The 27,450-nt window shown below is 41.2% G+C and overlaps 1 long non-coding RNA gene across 1 annotated transcript in view; it reads left to right on the plus strand.

Moving 5' to 3' along the window:
• LOC147913280 (uncharacterized) overlaps positions 1-27,226 on the plus strand; it is a 41,571-nt gene extending 14,345 nt beyond the window's left edge. Inside the window, exon 3 of the long non-coding RNA XR_015549007.1 lies at positions 25,044-27,226. This is a non-coding gene — a long non-coding RNA (uncharacterized LOC147913280). The remainder of the gene's footprint in view (positions 1-25,043) is intronic.
• Positions 27,227-27,450: the final 224 nt, after the last annotated feature.

A 27,450-nucleotide genomic window follows, 5' to 3' on the forward strand; every position in this document is an offset into this window, starting at 1 on the left:
GTTTCAGGTCTTACATTCAAGTCTTTAATCCATTTGGAGTTAATTTTTGTGTATGGTGTAAGGTAAGGATCTACTTTCATTTTTGCATATGCCTATCCAGTTTTCCCAACACCATTTGTTGAAGAGACTTTCTTTTCCCCATTGTATGTTCTTGGCTCCTTTGTCAAAGATTAGCTGTCCATAGATGTGTGGGTTTATTTCTGGGCTTTCGATTCTATTCCATTGATCTGTGTGTCTGTTTTGTGCCAGTACCATGCTGTTTTGGTTACTATAGCTTTGTAGTATATTTTGATATCAGGGAGTGTGATACCTCCAGCTTTGTTCTTTTTTCTCAGGATTCCTTTAGCTATTCGGGGTCTTTTGTTGTTCCATATGAATTTTAGGATTCTTTGTTCTATTTCTGTGAAAAATGTTGTTGGAACTTTGATAGGGATTGCATTGAATCTATAGATGGCTTTAGGAAGTATGGACATCTTAACTATGTTAATTCTTCCAATCCAAGAGCACGGAATATCTTTCCATTTCTTTGTGTCTTCTTCAATTTCTTTCAGAAATGTTTTATAGTTTTCGGTGTACAGATCTTTCACCTCTTTGGTTAAATTTATTCCTAGGTATTTTATTGTTTTTGTTGCAATTGTAAATGGGATGGTATTCTTAATTTCTCTTTCTGCTACTTCGTTGTTAGTGTACAGAAATGCAACTGATTTTTGTATGTTGATTTTGTATCCTGCAACTTTCCCATATTCGTTTATTACTTCTAAAAGTTTTCTGGTGGATTCTTTAGGGTTTTCTATATATAAAATCATGTCATCTGCAAATAGTGACAGTTTCACTTCTTCCTTTCCAATTTGGATCCCTTTTATTTCTTTCTCTTGCCTGATTGCTCTGGCTAGGACTTCCAATACTATGTTAAATAGGAGTGGTGACAGTGGGCATCCTTGTCTGGTTCCTGTTCTTAGAGGGATGGCTTTCAGTTTTTCACCATTGAGGATGATATTAGCTGTGGGTTTCTCATATATGGTCTTTATTATGTTGAGGTACTTTCCTTCTATACCCATTTTATTCAGAGTTTTTATCATAAATGGATGCTGGATCTTGTCAAATGCTTTCTCTGCGTCTATTGAGATGATCATGTGATTTTTGTTCTTCATTTTATTAATGTGGTGTATTACGTTGATTGATTTGCGAATGTTAAACCATCCCTGCATCCCTGGAATAAATCCCACTTGATCATGGTGTATAATCTTTTAACGTATTGTTGTATGCGATTTGCTAGTATTTTGTTGAGGATTTTCGCATCGATGTTCATCAGTGATATTGGCCTGTAATTTTCTTTTTGTGTTGTCCTTGTCTGGTTTTGGTATCAGGGTAATGTCAGCTTCGTAGAATGAGTTAGGAGCTTCCCCCTCCTCAATTTTTGGAAGAGTTTGAGAAGGATAGGTATTAAGTCTTCTTTGAATGTTTGGTAGAATTCACCAGGGAAGCCGTCTGGTCCTGGACTTTTATTTTTGGGGAGGTTTTTGATTACTGTTTCGATCTCCTTACTGGTGATTGGTCTATTCAAATTCTCCACTTCTTCTTGATCCAATTTTGGAAGGTTGTATGATTCTAAGAATTTATCCATTTCTTCCAGATTGTCGAATTGGTTGGCATATAGTTTTTCATAGTATTCTCTTATAATCTTTTGTATTTCTGAGGTGTCTGTTGTAACCTCTCCTCTTTCATTTCTGATTTTACTTATTTGTGCCTTCTCTCTTTTTTCTTGGTGAGTCTAGCTAAAGGTTTGTCTATTTTGTTGATCTTTTCAAAGAACCAGCTCTTGGTTTTATTAATTTTTCTATTGTTTTTTTGGTCTCTATTTCATTTATTTCTGCTCTGATTTTTATTATTTCCCTTCTTCTACTGATTTTGGGCTTTGTTTGTTCTTCTTTTTCCAGTTCCTTTAGGTGCATTTTTAGATTGTTTATTTGAGATTTTTCTTGTTTGTTGAGATAGGCCTGTATCGCTATAAACTTCCCTCTTAGAACCGCTTTTGCTGTATCCCATAAATTCTGGCATGTCGTATTTTCATTTTCATTTGTCTCCAGGTATTTTTTGATTTCTTCTTTGATTTCTTCATTAACCCAGTTGTTGTTCAGTAGCATTTTGTTTAATCTCCATGTATTTGTGGCTTTTCTGATTTTCTTCCTATAGTTGATTTCTAGTTTCATACCGTTGTGGTCAGAAAAGATGCTTGGTATTATTTCAATCTTCTTAAATTTATGGAGACTTTGTTTTGTGGCCTAATATGTGATCAATCTTGGAGAATGTTCCATGTGCATTTGAAAAGAACGTGTATTCTTCGGTTTTCGGATGGAATGCTCTGTATATATCTACTAGGTCCATCTGTTCTAATGTGTCATTTAAGGCCAATGTTTCCTTATTGATCTTCTGTTTGGATGATCTATCTGTTGGTGTAAGTGGAGTGTTAAAGTCCCCTACTATTATTGTGTTACTGTCTATTTCTGTTTTTATGTCTGTTAATAATTGCTTTATATATTTAGGTGCACCTACATTGGGTGCGTAGATATTTACAAGTGTTATATCCTCTTGTTGGATTGTTCCCTTGATCATTATGTAATGCCCTTCTTTGTCTCTTTTTACAGTTTTTGTTTTAAAGTCTATTTTGTCTGATATGAGTACTGCTACCCCAGCTTTCTTTTCATTGCCATTTGCATGGAGTATCTTTTTCCATCCCTTCACTTTCAGTTTGTGAGTGTCTTTAGGTCTGAAGTGTGTCTCTTGTATGCAGCATACATATGGGTCTTGTTTATTATCCATTCAGCCACCCTATGTCTTTTGATTGGGGCATTTAGTCCATTGACATTTAAAGTAACAATTGATAAGTCTGTACTTATTGCCATTTTTAACTTTTTATTTTTTTTTCCTCAGTGTTTAAGTAGTCCTTCTCTGTTCCTTACTTCTTCTATACAGAATTGATGGTCACTTTAGTTTGACCTCTGTCTGAAAGCTGTACTCTTTAACTCCCCTCCTCCCTCCTTTTATGTTTTTGATATCATATATAACCTCTTTTTTGTGCATTTGTATCCATTACGTTCTAATCGTGGAAATAGATAATTTTTCCTATTTGTGGTCTTCTCTTTTCCCCTTAAATCAGTCCCTTTAACATTTCTTGTAATACTGGTTTCTTGGTGACAAACTCCTTTAATTTTTGCTTATCTGGGAAAAATTTGATCTCTCCTTCCATTTTGAATGATAACCTTGCCGGGTAGAGTATTCTTGGCTGTAAGTTTTTTCCTTTTAGCACTTTAAATATATCGTGCCATTCTCTTCTAGCCTGTAAGGTTTCTGCTGAGAAGTCAGCTGATAGCCTTATGGGGTTTCCTTTGTATGTAACTTGACATTCTCTTGCGGCTTTTAGGATTCTCTCTTTATCTTTAATTCTGGACATTTTGATTATGATGTGTCTTGGTGTGGGCCTCTTTGGGTTTATCTTGTTTGGGGCTCTCTGTGCCTCCTGTACCTGGATGTCTGTTTCCTTCCTTAGGTTAGGGAAGTTTTCATCTATTATTTCTTGAAATAGATTCTCTGCCCCCTTGTCTCGCTCTTCTCCTTCTGGGACACCTATAACACGGATGTTAGTGCGCTTGATGTTGTCCCAGAGGTCCCTTAGACTGTCCTCACTCTTTTTAATTCTTTTCTCTTTTACCTGTTCACCTTGGGTAATTTCTTCTAGTCTTTCTTCCAGCTCACTGATCCGTTCTTCTGTATCCTCTACTCTGCTTTTGAGTCCCTCTAATGAGTTTTTCATTTCCAGTATTGTATTCTTCATTTCTGATTGGTTCTTTTTATATCTTCCATTTCTTTGTTGACATTCTCACTGAGTTCATCTATTCTTCTCCCCAGATCAGTGAGCATCCTTAACACTCTTAGTTTGAACTCTCTGTCAGGTAGGTTGCTCATTTCTGTTTCACTTAGTTCCTTTTCTGGGGTTTTGTCCTGTTCCCTTACTTGGAATGTATTCTTTTGCCTCCTCATTTTGCCTCTTTCCCTGTGCTTGTGTCTACGTATTAGGTAGGTCAGCTACGTCTCCTGCTCTTGGATAGGTGACCTTATGTAAGTGATGGCTTAGGAGGCTTCCAGTGTGCTTCCCTCAGTTCTCAATGTTCCAGGGGTGGCCCCTATGTGGGCTACGTGTGTCCTTCTATTGTGGCCTGTTAGCTCTCCCTATAGGCGCCCAGGGAGGCTGAGTTATGCTCCTGGCCAGCTGTTGTAATGCTCAGCTGCTTGTAGTTGTTATGGGCCCTTCAGTCTCTTTATCAGGTGTGGGGAGCCCCAGCACAGTTGGCTGTAAGTTCTAATACCACATTTGTGTTGCAGTATTTCTTTTAAGTGAGTAGGCCCCCAGTGTGGCAGGTTGTTAGGCTCAGGGCCTTAGAATTGCTGTAAACCTCTAGCCTATTAGGTCTCTTGTCAGCTCTCTGAGGATTGCAGCTGGGTGGGGCTGGCCTCAGGCACAGGAGCACCCAATTGTTTCAGGCTTTGGAAGGTGGGGCAAACCTCCTATGTGGGTCTTTGAGAAGCACAAGTCTTCTGCAGCTGACAAGCCCTGCCGCCCAGAGGTCCACACACACAGTCAACACAGTCCTGCCCGTGTGAGCGCCCGACCTCCCAAGCGGACCCAGTCTCTCCACAGCGGGAGCCCCACACACTCCGCCACCACCCCACACTCTCCACCGCTCCTTGTGCACACCCTGCCCCGCTCAAGTCAGCTCAGTTGCCAGGCTGCAGAAAATCCAGTCACCAATCTATGCAGGCCCACACGTTGCCTGAGGGCTTGTTGTTAGGTGGGGCCAGTCTCTAGGGTGGGCTGCCTGTCTTGGCTGAGCTGGATTAAATCGGTGCTCTAGCGGGTGGAGCAGACCCTGGGCTAGCAGGTCTCAGGGAAAACTCCAATGGCGTCTGTGTCAGCACGCTCACACCAGGCCACAACAATGGCCGCCGCCAATGTCCCAGTCCCTGGAGAGGTCTCACCCCTCACCGAGATGCACTCAGGGCCTATTAGGTGAGTCTCTTGTCACCAAAGCAGTGTGCACCTTTCTTTCTGGTGATTTTAGGATGCTTTCTGGAACGGGTGAGTTTGTGCGCGGGCCCTTTAAGAGCCAGTTTTAGTTTCTTTGTGAACCGGGTTTTCTGGGGGTGCTCCCCAATGCTTTAGTAGCAGGCAAGGTCAGATATTATGCCGCTGGTGTCGATTGTGCTGGGTCCACAAAATGCCCACAGCAGGGGCGCTCCCTGGCTCAGGGCCCCGTGCCTCCAGGGAGGCTGCGTACCTGTGAGCTGCTCCCAGAGGCCAGCCGTCATGCTGGCGGCTTGTGAAGGCGGCGTTTTTCCTCTCCGGAAGGGAGTCTCTGCCTCTTCCACCCCAGCTAGGACTGTCCGTTGTTGCAGGAGTTCCTCTTATCCAGTTTTCAGTTCTGTCTCAGGGGTAATTTTTCCACGAGTAGTTGTAAATTGGCTGTGTCCACGGGAGGAGGTGAGTTCAGAGTCTGCCTACGCCGCCATCTTGACTCCTGTGTTCGAGGAGATGTTTTGTGTTTATCCAAAGCACACAGAGAATGTGACAGATGTTAGAAGCAAGGGAGGGAATCTCCCCTCTCTGTGCCCTGTTGTTATTGATTAGATCTTTAAGGGGTAACCCATCTGGGAGCCTGCTGCAGCCCTGCTGCCTGTTCGATTCCCATTGCCTTTCAGCTGCGTGGAATAAATGCCTCCCTCAATGACAATCAGTTGATGAGAATGTCTCCAGAAAGGTCACAATAAAAATGACTTTGAAGGGCCGGCCCAGTGGCACAAGTGGTTGGGTGTGCATGCTCCGCTGTGGCGGCCCGGGTTTTGTTGGTTCGGATCCCAGGTGCACACTGATGCACCTCTTGGCAAGCCATGCTGTGGCGGCGTCCCATATAAAGTGGAGGAAGATGGGCATGGATGTTAGCCCAGGGCCAGACTTCCTCAGCAAAAAAAAAAAAAAAAAAAAGAGGAGGATTGGCAGGTGTTAGCACAGGGCTGATCTTCCTCACACACACAAAAAAATGACTTTGAGCTGAGTTTTGCATTCAATGATTCAAATATTCGAGTACTTACTGTGTTCCAGGAGCTATGCCAGACACAGCAGTCACTAAGACCCAGGCCTTGCCTCTATGGAGATCATGATCTCATGGGGTAGGCCGTCTCACATCCCCAAATTGTCTAATCAAAATATACACTTGGATGTCCAATATTCATCTCAAAAGTGAACTCCTGATTCCCTGTACACCCCTCCCCAAATCACACATACCAAACCTGGTCCAATCCCAGTATTTCTCATATCAGTTAATGACACCTCTCTCTTGCCAGTTGTTCAGGCCAAAAAATTGGTGTCATCCTTGACTTTTGCTTATAACAGTCCACTTCCAACCCATCAGTAAATCCTGTTGTCTCTACTTTCAAAATGAATCCAGAATATGACCACTTCTCATCTCCTCTGCTGCTCTGATTGCTGCAATAGTATCATAACTTATCTCCCTGCTTCTTCCTGATACTATACCTCCAACATTCTATTGTCAACACAGAAGCCTGATAGTGCTGAGGGCAGGTGTTGCTGTAGATGATAGATAGATAGGTAGGTAGATAGATAGAAAGATAGATAGATAGATAGATAGGTAGGTAGATAGATAGACATAAAATCATGAGACTGGTAAGATCATCAAGGGAATAATTGTAAATAAAGGAGAGATCTAAGGACAGGGCTCTGGGACTCTGCAGTGTTAAGAACTTGGGAAGAAAAGGAGGAACCAGTAAGTAGAGGAGACTGAGAAGTAGTTGCCAATAAGGTAGGAGGAAAACCAGAAGAGTGTGATGTACTGGAAGCCAAGAGAGGAAAGTATTGAAAAGAGAAAGTGAGCAGCTGCGTGAAAAGTTGTGAATTGATCAAATAAGATGAAAACTCAGAGTTGACTATTAGATTTAGCAATGCAGAGATCACTCATGGCCTTCAGAAGAACAAACTCAGGTGGACGATAGAGGTGAAGCCATGGAGTGGATTGGTGAAGGTGAAGGTGAAGGACTGGAGTGGATTCAAGAGAGAATGGAAGGAGAACAATTGGTGAGAGCAAGTATAATCAATTACTTCAAGGAGTTTTGGTCTACAGAGGTGCAGAAAAATGAGGAAATAGCTGGAGGGGGAAGTGGGATCCAGAGTTTTTTTTTAAAGAAGGAGAGACATGGCGTGTTGAATGTCAGTGGAAAAGATCCAGTCGAGAGGAATAAACGATAATGTAGGAGGGCACAGCAGAACTGCTGGAGCAATGTGGGTGTAGGGGTGAGGGAATGGGAATGAGGGCCAAGTTGAGTGGTTGGCCTTGGAAAATGCACAGACACTTTGCTGGTGGTAAATAGAAAAGGAAGTGTTAATGAGGTAAGACTTTGTGTATCAGGAGAAGAAAGATTTCTCTTAGATGTAAGAGAGTGTGGGCAAAGACCCAGAGGGGTATGGAGAACCAAAGCTGGAAAGCCAGAGGAAGAGATAGATTCTGGAAGTCACCATGACAAGTTTCTATTAGGGCCTAAGGAGTCGGTGGCCAACTGAGAGCCCAGTTGGGCATAAAAAGATGGTTGAATGTGCTCTTGGAACACTGAGGCAATGGGAGAGATCCCAAAGAAAGCTCAAGGGAGCATGAGGAAGAGGATGGGGCGAGGGACACAGAAAGAGGGCAGGTATGGCATCCTTGTGTTCAGAGACCAGGATGTTTGGGGGTAGGAGGAGAGGACTGGGAGGCAGAAAGACAAAGAGGGCCCTGAATGGATGGGATGGACCTCTGTTAGGGACACCTCACATGTCTCAGAAGGTGGCACCTCTGAATTCCCACCTTCTGACCTACCACAGAGGAGCCAAGAGCTAGAGGAAGTGCAGGAAGTGCTGTAGCTTCCTTATGATGTGTTATGGGGGACTGTGGGATGTCCCTGCCCTGATTCTGAAGGAAATCCAGGATGACTTAACTTCCCATCAAACCAGGAGAAGCTGGAGACAAGCCTTTCTTCCTCCGTTAGGACCCCACTGCTTAGCACAGAGTGTCTACTGGCAGCAGGATGCAGAAAAGCCAGGATGGGAAAAAGCGTGAATGTGTCCCTCCTCTGAATGGTGTTTCTGTGCCTAAGGGATGGGGCCTAGTCCCTCTTGTGGCCTCCACGGAGAAGAGGCACAACGCCCAGGCCTGCTGAGCTGACATCCTCTAGGCATTTTACCAAAGCACCCCCAAAGATCATAGGAGATATTGTGACAGGTAAATCTTCCTGTCTGGTGGAAGCTGGGAAGAAGCCATGTAGGAGGATGCCCAGGAGCAGAAATGTGACTCGGAAGGGTCACAGCAGCATCAGGTGAGAAGCTGAGGTTAACGTGCACACATCCTGTCTTAGGTGGAGCAGGTCCATCCGACGGTTCCTCACAGGCTCCTATCTGCCCCAGCAGATTTCTATTAAGGCAATTTCAGGCAACTGACCACCATGATTGCTTGACTGTGTACCTGCTCACTCCACCCTAGCAGGGAGGGCATAGAACATGCTGAGCACAGGAGTGTGTGTGTGAGACTTCCTCTCCTTGCTCTTGCTCCATCTTGTCATACCAGCCTCTTCCAGCAGGGGACCAGGACTCCCTGAGTGTGAGCCGAAAGGACAGTGTCTTCAATAAACGGTGCTGGGAAAACAGCATACCCACATGCAGAATATTCCCCTTCTTACAATCTCACAAAAGTTAACTTGAAATGGATCAAAGATTTAGATGTAAGACCTGAAATTGTAAAAGTCCTAGAAGAAAACATAAGGCAAACAATCTTTAACATTGGTCTAGGCAATAATTTCTTGGCTAAGGCACCAAAGCACAGGAATCAAGTGGGACTATATTAAACTAAAGAGCTTCTGCACAGCAAAGGAAACAATCAGTAAATTGAAAAGGCTACCTACAGAATGGAAAAAATATTTGCAAACCATAAATCTGATAAGGAGCTAATATCCAAAATATATAAAGAATGATTACAATTCAATAGCCAAAAAAAGCAAATGATCCAATTAAAAAATGGGCAGAAGCCCTGAATAGACATTTTTCCAAAGAAGACATTTAAATGGCCAATAGGTATCTGAAACGATGCTCCACATCACTAATCAGTAGGGAGATGCAAATCAAAACCACAATGAGATATCACCTCACACCTGTTAGGATGACTTTTCTCAAAAAGACAAGAGAGGGGCTGGCCCGGTGGCATAGTGGTTAAGTGTGCGCACTCTGGCGGCCCGGGGTTCGCAGGTTTGGATCCTAGGTGCACACCGACGCACTGCTTGTTAAGCCATGCTGTGGCAGTATCCCATATAAAGTAGAGGAAGATGGGCACAGATGTTAGCCCAGGGCCAATCTTCCTCAGCAAAAAGAGGAGGATTCGTGACAGGTGTTAGCTCAGGGCTAACCCCCCCCCCCGAAAAAAGACAAGAGAACAAATGTCAGCAAAGAGGTGGAAAAAAGGGAACCCTTATACACTGTTGGTGTGAATGTAAATTGGTATAGCCATAATGGAAAACAGTATGGCAGTTCCTCAAAAAGTTAAAAATTGAACTACAATATGATCCAGCAATCTGACACCTGAGTATGTCTAAACCATACTGTGATCAGGATCCCATAGAGATATCTGCACTTCCATGTTTATTGCAGCATTTTTCACAATAACCAAGATAGGGAAACAACCTTAGTGTCTGTCAACAGATGAATGTGTAAAGAGGATGTGACATATATATACAATTTAATATTATTTAGCTATGAGAAAAAAGGAAGTCCTGCCATTTGTGACAAAATGGATGGACCTCAAGGGTGTTATGCTAAGTGAGATAAGTCTGATGTAGAAAGACAAATACTGTACAATATACTTATATGTGGAATCTGAAAAAACTTCTCTTGTGATAATAGAGTAGAATGGTGGTTACCAGATGCTGACGGCTGGCAGAATTGGGGAGATTTTGATTAAGGGTACAAACATGCAACTGGCAGAAAAATAAGTCTGGATATCTAATGTACAACATAGTGATTATAGTTAAAATGCTGTATTATACACTTCAAAGTGGCTAAAAGACTAGATCTTAATTGTTCTCAACAAAAAAGAAATGATAATTGTGTGTTGTGATTAAGATGTTAGCTAACACTATGGTAGTCATCTTATTGCAATGTATAAATGTATGCACATCTTAAACTTATGCAATGTTATGTCAATTATAGCTCAATAAAAAATTAAGATATAAAAAATAAAAATGGTTTCTTGTAGACAAGAAATAGTTGAGTCTTGTGTTTTGATCCACTTTGGTAGTCTCTGTCTTTGAATTTGTGTATTTAGACCACTGATGTGTAACTTGATTATTGATCACTTTGGATTAATATCTACCATATTTGTTACTATTTTGTTTGAGTTGCCTTTGTCCTTCATTTCTTTTTCTGCCTTCTCTGGTATTCGTTGAGCATTTTATATGGTTCCATTTTGTCTCCTCTCTGAGCTTGTAAATTACAATCTTTAAAAAATTTTTTAGTTGTTTCCTACAATTACAACTAACCAATCTACTTTCAAAGAACACTTCATGGATAGTACAAATACCTTAATAACAGAGCCTTGCAAATTCCTCCTTCTCATCTCTTATAACATTGCTATCATTAATTTCACTTCTCTGTAAGCTATATTCACCAAATACAATGGTGCTGTTATTAATTTGAACAAACTATTATATGTTAGATCAATTGAGAGTTTTAATTTTCTTTTTGTTTATTCCTTCTCTAATGCTCTTTCTTCCTTTATATAGATCTGAGTCTGTATATCCTTTTCCTTCATATAAAGATATTCTTTCAACAATTCTTGCAAAACTTGTGTAAGGTGACAAATGCCTTCATTTTTGTTTGTCTGCGAAAGTCTTTATTTCTCCTTCACACCTGAAGGATAATTTCACAGGATTTAGAATTAGAGGTTGGTGGATTTTTCTTTCAACACGTTAAATGTTTTATTGCAGTTTCTTCTTGCTTGCATGGTTTCTAAAGAGAAGTCCAATGTAATTCCTATCCTTGTTCCTCTATAGGTATGGCGTTTTTATCCCTGTATATTTTTTCAAGATTTTGTCTGTTTCTTTCATTTTCTGCAGTTTGAATATGATATACCTAAATCTAGAGCATTTTATATTAATCTTGCTTCTGGTTTTCTGAGCTTTATGGATCTGTGGTTGGGAGTCTTTCATTAAATTTCAAAAATCTCAGCCATTTTTTTCTTCAAATATTTTGTCTGTTCCCTTCGCTCTTTCTTCTTATGGTATTCCAATTTCACGTATGTTAAACCTTTGTAAATGTCACACAGGTCTTACATATTCTGTTTTGTTTTTTCAGTCTTTTTTCTATTTGCTTTTCAGTTTGAGAAATTTCTATTCGCTTGTCTTCATGCTCACTGATTCTTTCTTTGGCTGTGCCCTGTCTTCAGATGAGCCCATCAAAGACATTTTCATTTTTGTTGTAGTGTTTTGGTGTCTAGCATTTCTTTTTGATAATTTTGAGGAATTTCCATCTCTTTGCCTCCATTGCCCTCTGCTCTTCTGTGCTGTTCTCTTGATCCATACAGCCCATAGCATATTCGTCATAGTGGTTTTAAATTCTCATTCTGATAATTCCAAAAATCTTTACAAAATCTGAATCTGCTTCTGATGCTTGCTCTGTCTCTTCATACTGCATTTTTTGCCTTTTAGAATGCCTTATCATATTTTATTGAAAGCTGGGCAGGGTGTATGGATAAAGGAACTGAGCTAAGTAGTCCTTATCTGTGAGATTTACATTTCTCTGGCAAGGAGTTAGGCTATCTTTACTGTTTGCTGTTGCTGTAGATGTCAGAGGATAGGTTCCTTTCAGGTTTTTGTTTTTGTTTCTTCTGATTTCTTTGTGTTTCCACAGAGAGTGCTTCCTACATAAGGTCTGAGACATATAGTTCCTTTAATTTCAATCCCTTGTTGTTATGCAGAAGCCCTAGTGATGTGGTTGAAGGAGAGAGGGTAGGACACCCATTGCATCCTCCTATGATTATGTCTCAGGTTTTTTTCATGACCTGTTCCCCTGGGCTGTGACCTTCGCAAATGTTTCTCAGTCACTCCTGCTGCCCTCCCTCACTTCAAGTGAGACAGGAAGGTAGGTGGGGCTGGAGTGGAATTTCTCTCCCCCAGATTGGTTAGTCTCTGGTAAACTCCCATTAGTTTGACTCTGGTAAAGCAATTTCCCTTCAGGGCAGGCTTTGTTAGAAGAACAGACTTCTCTGGGCATATTTCAGTGGTGCCTTTCCGCTCCTCCTGCTAGAAGAAGGAGGGAATTTTTCTTTGATCTTCACAGTGAGATTTTTTTTTTAATTTTATGTTTATTGCAGTAACATTGGTTTATGACATTGTAAAAATTTCAGGTGTACATCATTGTACTTCTATTTCTGCATAGATTACATCATGTTCACCACCAAAATACTAATTACAACCCATCACCACACACATGTACCGAATTATCCCTTTCACCTTCCTCCCTCCCCCCTTCCCCTCTGGTAACCACCAATCCAATCTCTGTTCCTATGTGTTTGTTTATTGTTGTTATTATCTACTACTTAATGAAGGAAATCATATGGGTATTTGACCTTTTCCCTCTGACTTATTTCATTTTGCATAATACCCTCAATGTCCATCCATGTTGTCACAAATGGCTGGATTTCATCGTTTCTTATAGCTGAGTAGTATTCCATTGTGTATATATACCAGAGCTTCTTTATCCATTCGTCCCTTGATGGGCACTTAGGTTGCTTCCAAGTCTTGGCTATTGTGAATAACGCTGCAATGAACACAAGGGTGCATGTACCTTTACAAATTGGTGTTTTCAAGTTCTTTGGATAAATACCCAACAGTGGAATAGCTGGATCATATGGTAGTTCTATCCTTGATTTTTTGAGGAATCTCCATACTGTTTTCCATAGTGGCTGCACCAGTTTGCACTCCCACCAGCAGTGTAGGAGAGTTCCCTTCTCTCCACATCCTCTCCAACACATGTTGTTTCCTGTCTTGTTAATTATAGCCATTCTGACGGGCATCAGGTGATATCTCATTGTAGTTTTGATTTGCATTTCCCTGATAGTTAGTGATTTTGAACATCTTTTCATGTGTCTGTTGGCCATCTGTATATCTTCTTTGGAGAAATGTCTGTTCAGGTCTTTTGCCCATTTTTTAATTGGGTTGGTAGTTTTTTTGTTGTTGAGATGCATGAGTTCTTTATATATTTTGGAGATTAAGCCCTTATCAGAAGTATGGTTTGCAAATATCTACTCCCAATTGTTAGGTTGTCTTTTCGTTTTGTTGATGGTTTCCTTTGCTGTGCAGAAGCTTTTTAGTTTGATGTAGTCCCATTTGTTTATTTTTTCTATTGTTTCTCTTGCCCAGTCAGTGTGGTGTTTGAAAAGATGTTGCTAAGACCGATGTCGAAGAGCATACTGCCTATGTTTTCTTCTAGAAGTTTCACAGTTTCAGGTCTTACATTCAAGTCTTTGATCCATTTGGAGTTAATTTTTGTGTATGGTGTAAGGTAAGGGTCTACTTTCATTTTTTTGCGTGTGGCTATCCAGTTTTCCCAACACCATTTGTGGAAGAGACTTTCTTTTCCCCATTGTATGTTCTTGGCTCCTTTGTCAAAGATTAGCTGACCATAGATGTGTGGGTTTATTTCTGGGCTTTCGATTCTATTCCATTGATCTGTGTGTCTGTTTTTGTGCCAGTACCATGCTGTTTTGGTTACTATAGCTTTGTAGTATACTTTGAAATCAGGGAGTGTAATACCTCCAGCTTTGTTCTTTTTTCTCAGGATTCCTTTAGCTATTCGGGGTCTTTGGTTGTTCCATATAAATTTTAGTATTCTTTGCTCTATTTCTGTGAAAAATGTTGTTGGAACTTTGATAGGGATTGCATTGAGTCTATAGATGGCTTTAGGAAGTATGGACATCTTAACTATGTTAATTCTTCCAATCCAAGAGCACGGAATATCTTTCCATTTCTTTGTGTTGTCTTCAATTTCTTTCAGCAATGTTTTATAGTTTTAGGTGTACAGATCTTTCACCTCTTTGGTTAAGTTTATTCCTAGGTATTTTATTCTTTTTGTTGCAATTGTAAATGGGATGGTATTCTTAATTTCTCTTTCTGCTACTTCGCTGTTAGTGTATAGAAATGCAACTGATTTTTGTATGTTGATTTTGTATCCTGCAACTTTACCATATTCGTTTATTACTTCTAAAAGTTTTCTGGTGGATTCTTTGGGGTTTTCTATATATAAAATCATGTCATCTGCAAATAGTGACAGTTTCACTTCTTCCTTTCCAATTTGAATCCCTTTTATTTCTTTCTCTTGCCTGATTGCTCTGGCTAGGACTTCCAGTACTATGTCAAATAGGAGTGGTGACAGTGGGCATCCTTGTCTGGTTCCTGTTCTTAGAGGGATAACTTTCAGTTTGTCACCATTGAGGATGATATTAGCTGTGGGTTTGTCATATATGGTCTTTATTATGTTGAGGTATTTTCCTTCTATACCCATTTTATTCAGAGTTTTTATCATAAATGGATGCTGTATCTTGTCAAATGCTTTCTCTGCATCTATTGAGATGATGATGTGATTTTTATTCTTCATTTTATTAATGTGGTGTATCACGTTGATTGATTTGCGAATGTTAAACCATCCCTGCATACCTGGAATAAATCCCACTTGATCATGGTGTATAATCATTTTAACGTATTGTTGTATGTGATTTGCTAGTATTTTGTTGAGGATTTTTGCATCGATGTTCATCAGTGATATTGGCCTGTAGTTTTCTTTTTTTGTGCTGTCCTTGTCTGGTTTTGGTATCAGGGTAATGTCAGCTTCGTAGAATGAGTTAGGGACCTTCCCCCCCTCCTCAATTTTTTGAAAGAGTTTGAGAAGGATAGGTATTAAGTCTTCTTTGAATGTTTGGTAGAATTCACCAGGGAAGCCGTCTGGTCCTGGACTTTTATTTTTGGGGAGGTTTGTGATTACTGTTTTGATCTCCTTACTGGTGATTGGTCTATTCAAATTCTCTACTTCTTCTTGATCCAGTTTTGGAAGGTTGTATGATTCTAAGAATTTATCCATTTCTTCCAGATTGTCGAATTGGTTGGCATATAGCTTTCATAGTATTCTCTTATAATCTTTTGTATTTCTGAGGTATCTGTTGTAATTTCTCCTCTTTCATTTCTGATTTTGCTTATTTGTACTTTCTCTCTTTGTTTCTTGGTGAGTCTAGCTAAAGGTTTGTCAATATTGTTGATCTTTTCAAAGAACCAGCTCTTGGTTTTATTAATTTTTTCTATTGATTTTTTGGTCTCTATTTCATTTATTTCTGCTCTGATTTTTATGATTTCCCTTCTTCTACTGATTTTGGGCTTTGTTTGTTCTTCTTTTTCCATTTCCTTCAGGTGCATTGTTAGATTGTTTATTTGAGGTTTTTCTTGTTTGTTGTGATAGGCCTGTATTGCTATAAAGTTCCCTCTTAGAACCACTTTTTCTGTATCCCATAAATTCTGGCATGTCGTAATTTCATTCTCATTTGTCTCCAGGTATTTTTTGATTTCTCCTTTGATTCCTTCATTGACCCAGTCATTGTTCAGTAGCATTTTGTTTAATATCCACATATTTGTGGCTTTTCTGATTTTCTTCCTACAGTTGATTTGTAGTTTCATACCATTGTGGTCAGAAAAGATACTTGGTATTATTTCAGTCTTCTTAAATTTATGGAGACTTGTTTTGTGGCCTAATATGTGATCAATCCTGGAGAATGTTCCATGTGCATTTGAAAATAACGTGTATTCTTCGGTTTTTGGATGGAATGCTCTGTATATATCTACTAGGTCCATCTGTTCTAGTGTATCATTTAAGGCCAATGTTTCCTTATTTATCTTCTGTTTGGATGATCTATCCATTGGTGTAAGTGGAGTGTTAAAGTCCCCTAATTATTGTGTTACTGTCTATTTCTGTTTTTATGTCTGTTAATAATTGCTTTATATATTTAGGTGCACCTACATTTGGTGCATAGCTATTTACAAGTGTTATATCCTCTTGTTGGATTGTTCCCTTGATCATTATGTAATGCCCTTCTTTGTCTCTTTTTACAGTTTTTGTTTTAAAGTCTATTTTGTCTGATATGAGTACTGCTACCCCAGCTTTCTTTTCATTGCCATTTGCGTGGAGTATCTTTTTCCATCCCTTCACTTTCAGTTTGTGAGTGTCTTTAGGTCTGAAGTGTGTCTCTTGTATGCAGCATATATATTGGTCTTGATTTTTATCCAGTCACCCACCCTATGCCTTTTAATTGGAGCATTTAGTCCATTGACATTTAAAGTAGCTATTGATAAGTATGTACTTACTGCCATTTTTTAACTTTTTTTCCTCAGTGTTTTAGTAGTTCTTCTCTGTTCATTTCTTCTTCTATACAGAATTGATCATCTCTTTAGTTTGACCTCTGTCTGAAAGCTCTACTCTTTAACTCCCCTCCTCCCTCCTTTTATGTTTTTGATATCATATCTAACTTCTTTTTTGTGCATTTGTATCCATTACGTTCTTATCATGGACATAGATAATTTTTCCTATTTGTGGTCTTCTCTTTTTCCCTCAAATCAGTCCCTTTAACATTTCTTGTAGCACTGGTTTCTTGTCGAAGAACTCCTTTAATTTTTGCTTGTCTGGGAAATTTTTGATCTCTCCTTCCATTTTGAATGATAACCTTGCTGGGTAGAGTATTCTTGGCTGTAAGTTTTTTCCTTTTAGCACTTTAAATATATCGTGCCACTCTCTTCTAGCCTGTAAGGTTTCTACTGAGAAGTCAGCTGATAGCCTTATGGGGTTTCCTTTGTATGTAACTTGACTTTCTCTTGTGGCTTTTAGGATTCTCTCTTTATCTTTAATTCTGGACATTTTGATTATGATGTATCTTGGTGTGGGCCTCTTTGGGTTTATCTTGTTTGGGGCTCTCTGTGCTTCCTGTACCTGGATGTCTGTTTCCTTCCTTAGGTTAGGGAAGTTTTCATCTATTATTTCTTGAAATAGATTCTCTGCCCCTTTGTCTCGCTCTTCTCCTCCCGGGACACCTATAACACGGATGTTGTTGTGCTTGATGTTGTCCCAGAGGTCCCTTAGACTGTCCTCACTCTTTTTAATTCTTTTCTCTTTTACCTGTTCAACTTGGGTAACTTCTTCTAGTCTTTCATCCAGCTCGCAGATCCGTTCTTCTGTATCCTCTACTCTGCTTTTGAGTCCCTCTAGTGAATTTTTCATTTCCAGTGTTGTATTCTTCATTTCTGTTTGGCTCTTTTTTATATCTTCTTTTTCTTTGTTGACATTCTCACTGAGTTCATCTATTCTTCTCCCCAGATCAGTGAACATCCTTAGCACTCTTTGTTTGAACTCTCTGTCAGGTAGGTTTCTCATTTATGTTTCACTTAGTTCGTTTTCTAGGGTTTTGTCCTGTTCCTTACTTTGAATGTGTTCCTTTGCCTCCTCATTTTTCCTCTTTCCCTGTGCTTGTGTCTACGTATTAGGTAGGTCAGCTATGTCTCCTGCTCTTGGATAGGTGACCTTATGTAAGTGATGGCTTAGGAGGCCTGCAGTGTGCTTCCCTCAGTTCTCAATGTTCCAGGGGTGACCCCTATGTGGGCTATGTGTGTCCTTCTGTTGTGGCTTGTTTGGTCTCCCTGTAGGTGCCCAGGGAGGCCGAGTTATGCTCCTGGCCAGCTGTTATAATGCTCAGCTGCTTGTAGTTGTTGTGGACTCTTCAGTCTCTTTATCAGGTCTGGGGAGCCCCAGTACAGTTCACTGCAATTTCTAATACCACATTTGTGTTGCAGTATTTCTTGTAAGTGAGTAGGCCCCCAGTGTGGCAGGTTGTTAGGCTCAGGGCCTTACAATTGGTATAAGCCTCCAGCCTTTAGGTCTCTTGTCAGCTCTCTGAGGATTGCAGCTGGGTGGGGCTGGCCTCAGGCACAGGAGCACCCTATTATTTCAGGCTTTGGAAGGTGGGGCAAACCCCCTATGTGGGTCCTTGATAAGCACAAGTCTTCTGCAGCTGACAAGCCCTGCCACCCACAGGTCCACACACACAGTCAACACAGTCCGCCCCTGTGTGCGTGCCCCTACCTCCTGAAGCGGACTCAGTCTCTCCACGGCGGGAACTCCACACACTCCACCACGGCCCCACACTCTCCCCCTGCTCCTTGTGCATGCCCTGCCCCCTGCCCCGCTGAAGTCGGCTCAGTTGCCAGGCAGCAGAGAATCCAGTCACCAATCTATGCAGGCCCACAAGTTGCCTGAGGGCTTGTAGTTGTGTGGGGCCAGTCTCTAGGGTGGGCTGCCTGCCCTGGCTGAGCTGGATTAAATCGCTGCTCTAGAGGCTGGGGCAGACCCTAGGCTAGCAGGCCTCAGGGAGAACTCCAATGGCGCCTGTGTCAGCACGCCCACACCAGGCCACAACAGTGGCTGCCGCAAATGTCCCACTCCCTCGAGTGGTCTCACCCCTCACCGAGATGTACTCAGGGCCTATCGGGTGAGTCTCTTTTCACCAAAGCACTGTGCACCTTTCTTTTTGGTGATTTTAGGTTGCTTTCTGAACTGGGTGAGTTTGCACCTGGGCCCTTTAAGAGCCAGTTTTAGTTTCTTTGTGAACCAGCTTTTCTGGGGGTACTCCCCAATGTTTTAGTGGCAGGCAAATTCAGATATTATGCCACTTGTCTCGATTGTGCTGGGTCCACACAATGCCCCCAGTGGGGGCGCTCCCCTGCTCTGGGCCCCGTGCCTCCAGGGAGGGCTGTGTACCTGTGGGCTGCTCCTGGGTGGCTGTGAGGTGCTGCGCTTGTGAAGGTGGCGTTTTTCCTCTCCAGAAGGGAGTTTCTGCCTCTTCCACCTCAATTAGGATTGTCCGTTGTTGTAGGAGTTCCTCTTATTTGGTTTTCAGTTCTGTCTCAGGGGTAATTTTTCTGCGAGTAGTTGTAAATTGGCTGTGTCTGTGGGAGGAGGTGAGTTCAGAGTCTGCCTATGCCACCATCTTGACTTCCTCCTTGCTTGATATAATTTAAATCTTAAATTTATTGAGGCTTGCTTTGTTTCCCTATATATATGGTCTATCTTTGAGAATGTTCCATGTGCACTTGAGAAGAATGTGTATTCTGCTGTTTTTGGATGGAATGTTCTATAATTATATCTACTAAGTTCATCTGATCTAATGTTTCATTTAAGGCCACAGTTTCATTGTTAACTTTCTGTCTGGATGATCTATCCATTGATTTAAGTGGGGTGTTAAGGTCTCCGACCATTATTGTGTTGCTGTCATTTTCTCCCTTTAGGTCTGTTAATAGTTGCTTTGTATATTTTGATGCTCCTGAGTTAGGCGCATATATACTAATAAGTGTTATGTCTTCTTGGTGCAATGTCTCTTTTATCATTATATAATGTCCATCTTTGTCTCTTATCTTTTTTGTCTTAAGTCTGTTTTGTCTGATGTAAGTATAGCTACACCTGCTTTCTTTTGGAGTATCTTCTTCCATCCCTTCACCCTGAGCCTCTTTGTCTTTAGAGCTGAGGTGTGTTGCCTGGTGGCAGTATATTATTGTCTTCTTTTTAATCCACCCATTCACTCTGTGTCTTTTGATTGGTGAATTCAATTCATTTACATTTTGAGTGATTATTGATATATGAGGTCTTAATATTGCATTTATCTTTTATTTTCTAAATGCTCTATATTTCCATTGTTTCTTTTTCCTTGTCTTTCATTTCAGTTTGGTGGGTTCTGTGATGTTTTTCACAGTTTTTTCTTCATTTATGATTTGTGACTCTGCTCTGAATTTTTGTTTTGTGATTACCATGAGTTTTGTATAAAAGATCTCATAGATGAGACAGTCCTTTTTCTGATAGCATCTTATCTCCATTAGCCTATGCAGGTTCCATCCTTTTCCTCTTCCCCTTATGTTATTGTTGTTGCAAATTATTTTTTTTATTGTGAGTATATGTTCAAATTGAAGTGGTTATAGTTATTTTTGATGCTTTCTTTCCCTTTATCTTTTGTGTTATAATTAGGTTTTTATTAATCTATTCTGATATAGAGCTGCAATTTTCTGATTCTATCTCTCTACTTATCTCCTTGCACAAAGCTATGTAAACCTTTGCCTTTTTGTTTCAGGTGGGAGGGCTCCTTTCAACATTTCTTGTAAGGTAGGCCTAGTGGTGATGGACTCTCTCAGCTTTTGTTTTTCTAGAAAAGCTTTTATTTCTTCATCATATCTGAAGGATAATTTCACTGGATAGAGTATTCTTGGATGATAGTTTTTGTCTTTCAGTATTTTGAATACATCATTCTATTCTCTCCTAGCCTGTAGGGTTTCTGCTGAGAAATCTACTGAAAGCCTGATGGGGGTTCCTTTGTAGGTTATTTTCTTCTGTCTTGCTGCCCTTAACATTTTCTCTTTGTCATTGACTTTTGACAGTTTTAATATTATATGCCTTGAAGAAGGTTTTTTTGCATTGATGTAATCAAGAGTTCTATTAGCTTTGTGTAATTGTATGTCCAGTTCCTTCCACAGGTTTGGGAAGTTCCCTGCTATTGTTCCTTTGAATAAGCTCTCTGCTCCTTTCTCCCTGTCTTCTTCTGGAATACCTATAATCCTTATTTTACTTTTCCCAATTGAGTCAGATATTTCTTGAAAAATTTTTTCATTTTTTAAAAAAACTTAGTTCTCTCTCTGCCGCCACTTGAATCTTTTTTAGGTTTCTACTTTTGAGCTCACTTATTCTTTCCTCCATATGGTCTGCCCTACTTTTCATGCTTTCTATATTATTTTTCATCTCTTTCATTGCATCCTTCATATCCAGAATTTCTGTTTGGTTTGTTTTTTAGAGTTTCAATCTCTTTGGTGAAGTATTCCTTCTGTTCATTAATTTTATTCCTGAGCCCACTGAACTGTCTTTTTGAGTTTTCTTGTAACTCATTGAGTTTCCTTATGACAGCTCTTTTAAAGTCTTAGTTAGATTGTACTCTTCTGTGATTTCAAATTTTGTTTCTGGAGAGTTGTTATTCTCTTTCTGTTCTGCTGTGTTACTGTAGTTCTTCATGCTATTTGACAAATTGATCCTCTGCTGGCACATTGGTTGTAGTAACTACTTTTTATTTTTTTTTCCCTGAGGAAGATTCACCCCGAGCTAATGTCTGTTGCCAGTCCTCCTCTTTCTTTGCTTGAGGAAGATTAGCTGTGAGCTAACATCTGTGCCAACCCTCCTCCACTTTATATGTGGGTTGCCACCACAGCTTGGCTGATGAGTGCTGTAGGTCTGCACCCAGCATCTGAACCCATGAAACTGGGCCACCAAAATGGAATGCACTAAACTTAACCACTACACCATAGGGCTGGCCCCAGTAACTACTTTTTCTTATTTGGGTATGGCTTTGATTACTTTGCTTCTAAGCTGCTTTTGGTTGTATTTGAGAGTCTTCACTTTCCACCCTCTGCTGCCTCTGAGGGCGTCAATGCCCTCCTTGTGCCACCTTGTGCCTCTGAGGTTGCTGGTGCCTTGCTGCTCATGATGTCGCTACAGTCTCAAGTGTTGCCACTGGAGTCACCAGGTTGCAAGCACTTCTGCAGCTTCTGGGGTTGCCTGGGACTCATGTTCCTCTGCTGGCTCTCAACAGACTTTCCATGGGCTCAGATGCTGCTGCCCCATGCACTATCTGTGCTGCTACTCCTGTGTTGTCTGGGAGTGCTAGTTGCACCACTACCAGAGGTGCTGGATTCATGAGTGTCACTGTTGCTCAGATGCTGCTGCCCCATGCACTATCTGCTCTGCTACTCCTGTGTTGTCTGGGGGTGCTAGTTGCACCACTACGAGAGGTGCTGGATTCGTGGGTGTCACTGTTGCTGTTGGAGGCCTGAGGACCTGGAGACTTGTATGCAGCCCCCATTGCTGGTGGAGCTGGTGTTGGGGGTGCCACCACTGGGGGCTGGGTCTCCAGTTCTGTTGTGGTTCCTGAAGATTCTGGTCATAATTTCCACCTTCCATGGCTTCAGATGTATAGATGCATGGATCTCTTATGCATCCTGTTGGCCTATGTAGGGAATCTTCTGTCGGTCAATAGATGTCCAATTGGTTGTAAATTAGAGGGGAGAGACAAAGGGAGCAACTCACTCCACCATAATGCTGATGTCACTCCTTCAAGTTCTTCTTAGTTCTCCATTCATAGTCATATTTAGTCAATGACATTTTCTAACGTAAGCCTTTTTTCATTTTTGTCATTGAAGCCTATACATTATTCCTCTAAGCTGATTCCTTTCAATGCTTCTTTCATTTCTCTACTTCTTCATTCTTGATATGTGATGTTTTCCCTGCTGGTTGTACTGCATGAACAGCCTAAGTTGCTGCATTCTCATCAAAATGATGTTGATGTGAACTGAGCTCAGCAAATTTCCTTTATATTCTTTCAGACTGTTGGACCCCTGAGCTCTCCCACATGTCAGTAGAAGGTATTTGTATTTCATCAGGCCATATTTAGAAAGCAAATCAAAACAAACTTTGGTATATTTTTTGTTGTTGTTGTGATTCTGATTCAATATATTTTTGTCTGGTTTTCTTGTGATGTGATAATGAAACTACAGAAAAACATCTAAGTACATATTGAAAGCAATGGGAGTACATTTTCTAATTGTTAATGAACAAATGCAGCATTGAGTACTTTTTAAATGTGTAAACATCTTAGTACATTTTGGGAGGAGATAAAATAAGTTTAAGGAAGCTGGACTTAAATTGAACTCAAGGAGAAGTGAAAGGGAAGGTTGTTTCATAACCAGTCCCAGCAAATCTTCATTGCATAAAACTGAGCCTCGGGGCTGGTCTGGTGGTGCAAGCCGTCAAGTGTGCACGCTCCGCTGCAGTGGCCCGGGGTTCTCTGCTTTGGATCCCGGGCGCACACCGACGCACTGCTTGGCAAGCCATGCTGTGGCAGCGTCCCATATAAGGTAGAGGAAGATGGGCACGGAGGTTAGCCCAGGGCCAGTCTTCCTTAGCAAAAAAGAGGAAGATTGGCATTGGATGTTAGCTCAGGGCTGGTCCTCCTCACAATAAAACAAACAAAAAAACTGAGCATCAGGTGTTGATGGAGCCCTTTGGATCATAGCTTTTGTTTACCAAACATTCAACTAACACTTTTGGGGGCAAAAACAAGGTATAAGTCCCCAGGCAAGGCCTGTGAAAGGTATCTAAGACCCTAAAAGACATAGACCTCCAACCATAATGGAACCAATGAGTTAACTGCCAATGAGAGGTCCAAAGATTCTTCCTGGGGATAGGAGTTTATAAAGTGCCTGTCTCCAAAGATCTGAAATCCTTTCCTGCATACTGTCACGTTAACCTCCCAACATCCTTGTGACATGTGAGGATCAATTATCAGCCAAGAATTAGATCTATAAAGCAGAATGGCAAGCTGTTGAAGCCTAGTGCCCCACACAGTGACCTCCTGGGAGAGGGATTCAGTTAGAGGAGTGATGAGTACTCCTCACCCATCTAACATAAAAAAGCAGAGGAACTTTCTTCGTTATAACTGCAATCCATTTAGCAGTCCACTCAGCTACATGTCCTACTTCTTTTTCTCTTTTTCTCTTGGACAACATCACTTACTCTATAATCTTCAGCTCAACAACAGCTAGGCTGCAAATGTCTCGTGTTTCTGGCTTCTGTAATAAAGGAACATATAAATGATGGTCTGGGTTTGGACTTAAAACCAAAGATATCAGAGGATTTGTTCCCAATAAGGGAAAAGAGTAAGAGATTTGGATTGCCTAATTTCTCCAAGAAATCATGCATTGGCTAAATCTACAAGCAAAATATCCAACAATTCATTACTGAAGTTGAGCAATGGTACGGCCCAACCAACCAGAGTAACAGAAGCCAGAACTGTCCCCACTGCACCCCACCAGTGAAAGCTGTGCTGTAGACTGCCACTTACAGTTCACAATGCATCATTCAGCTTCCTTCATTTCCTTAGGCCAATTAGACCTTGAGAAGCAAGTAATTGCAGTTATTTACTGCCTTTGCCTAGGAATAATTTTTATTAGGTTCTGTGAGTAACTTTGGAGTTACTGCTGACAGCAATCAGCCTGCCACAAGCTTCTGCACATCAAGTTTAGGCCAACCAGTATCACCCCAGAGGACAGAGCAAAGTGAGCAGAGATGGAGGTGTGAGCCTCTCTTGGCCCATAATCTGGAATGTAGCAGTGTGCCAGGATACTGAGATTGGAAGAAGTTTCACAGTAAGAACTCACAGTCCTTCCAGGGTGGGCAGGAAATCCAAAGCTGGTGTGTGTGCAAGGTGATGGTGGTGGGGCCTGCAGAGCCAAATTAGGAAGAAGAGAGAAGCAGGTATGGGGATAGCAAATACTGTGATGTTGAGCCCACTGTGTCCTAAAGTGCTGCAGGACTCTGCCTGCTGAGATCCAAAGAGTAGTGTCCTCATTTGACAGCTCTCTGCTCTATGAAGTCACAGATTCAGAATAACTGGGAGGTGTGAAAAAGCCACAGACTCTTTCTAAAGAAGGTCAGCCTGGTTACCTGTGCAGAAATGTAGTCATGAAGTTGCAGGTGACCAATTACTGGAAGAAAAAGTCCTTAGGAGATTAGCCTTCATTACCAGATAGAAAAGATTTTTGTTTGCTCTGTCAACTGCTTGTGTACAAATGCAAGATTCTCAAGAATTTAAGAATCTTGCAAAATTATATGTCCCTTTGTCATTTAAACATTCTCATCTCATGTCTCTTACCGAGATTACATTTTTAACATAGCCCCAAATTCCTTCTTTATCAATTGGCAGGTGAATTTTAGCCAATAATAGCTTTTCTGCAAATACTTAGAGCATAATTTCCTAAGCGTTCCTTTTATTTTCTTGCACCTCCAGAAAGAACATCATAACTGTAGCAGAAAAGAAGAGTGGGATCCTGCTGGGAGACCCTCAATACAATAAAGTGATGGGTGCACCCCCGTCCTAAGGAAACATTACCATGTGTCTTTGGAAAGAGGATTCTGCAGTCACAGGTGTGCAAAGCTGTAGATGGGTCTATATTGAATTTTCCAAGGAGGAGCCATCTTTCTTCAGTGACATTCAATTTCTAGTTTCTCTGCTGATCATCAGTTTTCTTCAGAAGTCTGACACAAGGGTATGATGTTTGGGCAGAAATCATGCAAAAAGCCTCCCTGATCATGGGCTGCATTTCCAGTGTCACAGAGTGCCTTCCAGGAAGGAAAGTTCTGGGACCCTGACAGGGAAGGAGAACAAGGAGACACCCACAGTGATGGAAATGCTGCTGGGGCCAGGGTGTTGTCAAGCCACCTTCCCACCCAACCCAGGGCCACCAGACATGTTCAGAGAGCTCCAGCCAGGGCTCCTGATGCCTGTTCTAAAGCCAGCGCCCCACCACAGAACTGCAAGGCAGGAAGGAAAATCTGGGCCATAAATACTTTTCTGCCTTTGTCAAGAATAAAGTAATCCACAAATATTTTGCTTTGGTGAGCTGTAGAATAGAAGTCTCTCCTAAAATTCAGCCTTGAGCTATAGCCATACGGCCCTTGGAGGCCTCCACTTGGTGTCTCACATGTTTCTCCAGGGAAACCAGACTTTCCCCTAAAACATGTCTGTTTTGAAACTTCCCTCCCCACAGCTTGACTCCTGTGTTGGTATGCTTCTTCTCACCTCATAGCCACCCTAGATGGCGCATCTGTTCTCCTTTGTCCAGATTTGGACCAGATTCATAACTGGATCATGGGGCTCACTCCTCCTCTCTCTGATCCATTAAAATGTTAAGCAGATTGTCTCACTACCCTGTGCCAACCCTTCATTGATTTCATTGCAATTAGAATAAAATCAGATCTTCTCACCATAGCCGGTGGCCCCTAGCCTAGACCTCTGCCCGTCAATCTGACCTCACTTCCCTCCATGTTCCCCTTCATCATCACACTGGACACACGGGTCTCCTCATTTTCCTGGCCATGGCCAGCTCCTCCTACCTCTGGGACACCACTGAGTGGCCTCTCTGCCTGGTCAGCTCTTTCCCAGTCTACACATGGCTTTCACTGTGCATGGGCCATCCCTGAACACCTTCCCTATGGTAAATACTTCCATTCCCACCATTATTAAACCATCTCTTTTCTTCATGTTACTTAAAACAGTTTAAACTGTCTTATATTATGCATTGTGTTCTTGAATTGTATGTGTCTCTGGCTCTAGAATGTGAGCTCCAGGAGGGGTGGACCACACCTGTCTGGTTCAGAGTTATAAGCAGAGTGCCTGGGCCAGGGCCTGACCCTGAGGGGTCTTCCATCCTTTACTAAAGGATTATGTTACATTCACATTTAATTGTATGTCTACACACAGGTCATCACAATGAGAAATGAGAATATTTCACATAGTGCTGCCAAAACATGATCAAGAGGAAGTTATTGTATAAAAAAGTTTGTAGAAAGACCTTGTCCATTAAGAATCGTTGCTATATACTATAAACATCTGTTCTAATTTAAGTTGTGAGTGATAAATAAATGACAAGCAATAGGATATATTGGAGCATATGAGGAAGCCATTTGGGGTAAAACTAAGTCGGCCTTGGTTTGTTTTTCCAAAAGGGCCTGTCGCCTGCATTGTGTGTCAGCCTAGCCACGTCCCAAAGAGAAGAGTAAATGCCCTTAAGATAAGGATACAACTTCCCCCACATTGGCATTTCCTTAAGGATAAGAATTTCTCCCTGATTTGATTGCTGCACTCATCCTATAATCACCCAGCTTGAGACAACAGACCCGACACCAGCCACACCCATTGAGACAGCAGACCTGCTCCCTGCTGTGTCCATCAATAGCTATTCTGGCAGGGCAATCTGACAGGGTGATCTTGTGGCTATTGTAAATGGGACATTGGAATCCTATGTGATACATGCTCTTTGACAGTATATAACTGCTCTGTACACCCCACTTCTTTGGTGCCCTTCCTTCCTTACAGAAGGAATGCCCTGGGCTATGGTCCTCAAAAGTTGGCTCATAATAAACTCACCCCAATTTAGATTTATGGATTGATTATGGATTATTTACATCAACATGAGCTTTAAATATAGAACTTTATGTCTATTTTCTGTTTTTTAAGAAATTTTTAAACCATAGACACATTATTTTTCTGTCAACCTTCCAAAATCTGACACAAATACTGAAATGAAAAACATTTGTTTACCAGACACTTCTAGTTTCTAATTTCTTCTTCTTTGTTTTACTCTGCCCTTAGTTCAGAAAATGCCTGAGTTCCCCTCCCCCTACATGCAAGTCCA

The sequence above is a fragment of the Ceratotherium simum genome, chromosome 29 (genome assembly GCF_057802395.1).
Source record: "Ceratotherium simum simum isolate JZ-2026a chromosome 29, ASM5780239v1, whole genome shotgun sequence".
NCBI lineage: Eukaryota > Metazoa > Chordata > Mammalia > Perissodactyla > Rhinocerotidae > Ceratotherium > Ceratotherium simum.